At 33.8% G+C, this 5,000-nt stretch overlaps 1 protein-coding gene across 1 annotated transcript in view; it reads right to left on the bottom strand.

Moving 5' to 3' along the window:
• Nucleotides 1-5,000, bottom strand: part of LOC125047319 (voltage-dependent calcium channel type D subunit alpha-1-like) — a 91,272-nt gene that overhangs the window by 22,884 nt on the left and 63,388 nt on the right. The window lies entirely within an intron of this gene.

Here is a 5,000-nt window from a genome sequence, read left to right as displayed (position 1 = left end):
ACAAATAAAAAGTTGTATACATGCTATAATAAACCAAAGAAAGATCTACTTGTTGAACAGCATACCAACGTAAATCATAGTACATCTCTACAATCTCTACAATACATTTTCTCCACTTTCAGGAGCTACAAGATAGGGTACATGGCAATGTTAGCTATCATTTACTCATAGAAAATATATGTACTGTACTCTAGAAGAACAGAACTGTCAAAATACACATAATAATACTATGATAACTCACTAAAATCATTATGATAAATATTCAGTCTACAAGTTATGCATTTTATGCATTTTTCACCACACAGCCTGCTGCATGGTATAATGTTTTGTTTTGCAGAGTTAGCACTAATGTCCGTTGACTTTCCAACATAAACTAGTTTATTAAAATATGGTGCACCTAAGACAGGCTGCTACCAACATGCACTAACATCACCTTGGTCATTTATCATTCATAAACACCCTTTTTTTAATGGTCATTCATTTTAGGTTACTAAAGCTTTTTGGTGACCCTATCTTTTATATATAAAAAAAGAAAGAAAGAAAAAAATCCCTACAAAAATACTTTAAAATAATGAACCCACTTGGCACCATGAGAATATACTTTTTTGTTTGTTTGTTGCTGCTTGCAATCCATATACTCTTCAGTGGTACCTAAATGGACCTCAAGGAATGGTGAAATGATCCAAGGTGAGATACTCTAATGTCTATCTTCAAGCAACTATAGAAAGTCTAAAATGCTCTCTCCTTAATATCATCCATTCTGTGTGCATAAAACATAGTACCTTTTTCACATCTTACTCAATAAAGTGTATCATTACATTTGTATGAAATATGATTATAAAGGATATTCTTAAAAATGTAAACTAAAAATTATCTCATACTTTTATGCACCCATATGAACTGAATGTGGATGATGATTCAAGTGGAGCAAAACCTGATGACATGGGTTTAGCAAAGATAAATATGCAAAAGCATTAAGAAAAATATACATACATCTTTCACAGTCAATGATTCCTTTGGAGAATCAGATTATTACTGATATACCTTAAAAGTGTATGAATATTTATAACTTCCGTATCTATTGCCAAAACCATGCAACTTTTTCTGATAGTTTACCGAGTTCCTGCCAATACCTTAAATGGATCATTCATAAACACTGAGAGTACAGTGTACACTTATAAAGCTCCAGCAGGAGATAACTCATTGCTCTGTGTTAAAGGTGTAAATAACAAGTATCGTGCAGGAGTCCGGGGCCAGGTTGTGTGGTGCGCTTACTTTAGCGTGGTGTCCGGTGTTGACACGGAGGGACCGGGTTCGTTGCAGGCTTTTGACTCTCATAGATGACCAGACCGAGCCGAACAAGGAGTGGTTACGCTAGAAGATCACCACCGGAGGTTATTGTTAATGTGTAGCTAGGACACTGTTGTTATAGTTATGGTGTTGAAGGGACTGATAAGGATGTGACCTGACCATGGGTAACTTCTTTATATATATATAAATATATACACAAGGTTTCTAATTACATAAAACCAGAATATTAGACCTCGGATAGGCAAGGGTTGGGAATGGTACCAGTGTCTCCATAATTTTGTAACTTTTATAGGCTCTTAATAATTAATTCATATTGTCTGACTGCATAACTTTTCTTTTCAAATCCCATGTTATCAGCAAGAACAGGACCCAAATATATGGATACTTCTTTATAGTTATAATGATATTTTAAACAATTTTTTTAAAAGTTGCAAATGCTTTACAGTGCAGACTACAAAGTCAGCTTGGCTAAAATATTTGTGGCGCACTTAATTATAACAATGTCTTTAAAAACATTCAATTCAAAATGTGATTCTTGGGCAGACTGCTATATTGGCTGTTGTCAATAAAGACTTACTGGACTAGCATAAGAGATTTACTTTCACAAGGCTATTATATAAATTTTTATTCCTCTGATTGAATCTTGTTACTCTCCAATATGCGTGCATACATTCCTTATATCACATTTTATACTAAGATATCCTCCAATTAGATATCCCAGTGCACATGAAAAATCTATAACTTTCTGGCAATTAATGTTTGCTATACTTTAATAATTCACTTATTCAAATTATCCACCATACTTAATTTGTACTTATGAATGTAAAATGCTAGCAAGGAGAAGTTGGCTTACTCAGCAATTTCCAATTAGCACAAAATATTATATTAAAGTTCATATCCTTCAAATTCCTGTACAACTCTCCTCCAGTCTTAGCAACTAAGCAACTACATCATCACATAATATTCAGATATAGCGCAAAGATCAAAATTTCAGGAAAGGAATAATTATACAAAATATACCAAACTCCCTGATAGTCCCCATTTTATGTTCTTATCAAGAATATGAGACAAAGCTAAAACAAAATATCAAGGTCTTCTCTCCTATCAATCTAGGAAGCTGCATAAAATCATAAAATACATGCATCCATGTGTGCATACCCAGTCTATGGTTTGCCTTGAGTATACATGAATTATTTATTTCTTCATTTCTAAATGCACTGACATATATATATATATCTAGATTCGTAGCTGTTTAATATTCTGTATATAACATTGTTGATTGGTTTCAAACATCCTTCATTTCCTACTTTTGATATCATTTAATACTCATTATCACCATCCTTATTTTTTTCTAGTATGGAATGCTAAAAAATATCCTTATAATAATTAAGTTTATCATACTGAGATATAAGTATAGGTAGGGCTGATGACCACCAGGCTACCTATTTTTTAACAATAATAGAAACTTTTATTCTTATTTCGTTGACAGCCTGCAGTTTGCTTTCAATCTGGTCCTGTGAGAATTCCTTTTCAATGGGTCCTTTATCAATTATATCAACAATTTTATAACTGCTCTTTTACAAGGAGTGCCAAAGAGCCATGGAGAAAGGGACTGTAAGGGGAATTAGCTGGAGAAATCTTACAGCTGTGGTAGTGAGTGGCACAAAGGGAAGGTCAACGATACTTGTGCTAGTGCAGGGTATACTTTACGGTTTCTCTCTTTCACTCCAAGCTCCCACTTTCCTTCACTTAAATGGCTTTATTTTTTTTCCAAGCCTATTGCTGTCTTTCTCATCCTTCACTCTCTGTCTCTGACTTTCTATCTCTCTTACTCTTGCCTTAGGCACATATTTTATCTCCCCATTCTTTCCCTCCCTTCCCTTTGTCTATTTCCCCCTTATCATCCACTATATCAATCAATCCTCCATGCCTACCTCTCTTTCATCAGCACTTTTTCTTTTTCTCATTCTCTCTCTTTATATTTAAACAGTTTTCTTCCCATTTCTCTTTTCCTTCTTTCTGCTCTCCAGTCCTTTTTTCATCTAATTCCTCTAATTCCTTAAATGGCTTTATTTTTTTTCCAAGCCTATCGCTGTCTCTCTCATCCTTCACTCTCTGTCTCTGACTTTCTATCTCTCTTACTCTTGCCTTAGGCACATATTCTATCTCCCCATTCTTTCCCTCCCTTCCCTTTGTCTATTTACCCCTTATCATCCACTATATCAATCAATCCTCCATGCCTACCTCTCTTTCATCAGCACTTTTTCTTTTCCTCATTCTCTCTCTTTATATTTAAAGTTTTCTTTCTATTTCTCTTTTCCTTCTTTCTGCTCTCCAGTCCTTTTTTCATCTAATTCCTCTATACCTCTCTTTTCTGTTATCTTCAAGTCTCCCCTTCTTACATTCACTTAAATTTCACTCTTGACCTATATTCATTTTTCACTCATTCCTTCCTTTGTGTCTTGCTCTCATTGCTCTTTCTCGTTTAACCCTTAAAGGACAATAAAAGTCCAATGTTCATGTGTGCAAACAATTGACTTTTTATGTTTCTACTTTTGTACTCAATTATTTCAGCTCAGATTATTTAACGTGTATATTTCTCATATGGACAGTCAGGACTATTTTGGCGAGGGTCACTTTTGCTGTGGTTTGTCTAGTGTGTACACAAATCTGAGAATGACATATTGCTGTATTTTGTCCTTTAAGGGTTAAAACAATTACCTCATTTACTCCCTTCCTTTGCATCATTTTCTCTTTACACAACTTTGTAAAAGTGCACTAACTTGGCTTTAAACAATATGGACAGATACAGCATGTAGGAAAGCAAAGGGTATCAACAAATCTACCTTTTTTGAAGATGCTGAAGAGAGAAGATTGTGGACTTAAGAGAGCCTTCTGTTTGATACATGAATTATCAAACAGTTCCAATAACTCTTCATTTGTACCAATCAGTGAAATATTAACCTGATTACTATATAAATCTCTGCTTGCCATAGAAAACAACATTTTCTGTGTATACTTAGTGCATTTCAGCTTTTTTATTGGTACTGCCAAACTTCTGTTTGATAATCCAAAAAAAAACTGCCTCAGATAATTTGGAACACCATTCTATGATCAATATTGAAATTTATGTAAATGAAAATTTAGTACCTAGTGATATCATTTCAGAAAATTTCACTTTAAATGGTTGCAAGTCCCAATGAAATTAATGAAAATAATGCCACATGTAACTTTCAAAGCAATCTTGGTTTTGTTTGGATATTTACTTAAGCAGCTGGTAGAACCATCATGAACTAATATTGATTATAATATAGTTACATTATTTCTCAGCCAAAAGCAGAATGGCTGAGCATTCATTAAGTTCCAAATGATATGAGTTGAATTAAATAAAAAAGGGAATAAACCCTCCCATAACAGTTGTGCAGTGATAAGCTTCTACTGCAAAAAAATATAAATCATATTTTCACAAAAGTCATACATCATTTCATTTATAAAATGCATTAGAATTGTGATTCCTATGGGTGGAATCTTTGTAACAACCTTACCTGCTGGTGAGACCAATCATCAATAGTGTTAAATACCTGAAAAACAAGTCGAGTTCCATGGTTCACTACATAATACACTGTTCCTGTCATCAAATTAGTAATGCTATCCCTTTTCTGGTTGGTTTAAATCTGCTTGCTAAATTT

The sequence above is a fragment of the Penaeus chinensis genome, chromosome 40, assembly GCF_019202785.1.
Source record: "Penaeus chinensis breed Huanghai No. 1 chromosome 40, ASM1920278v2, whole genome shotgun sequence".
NCBI lineage: Eukaryota > Metazoa > Arthropoda > Malacostraca > Decapoda > Penaeidae > Penaeus > Penaeus chinensis.
This window is presented reverse-complemented; position numbering and strand designations above follow the sequence as displayed.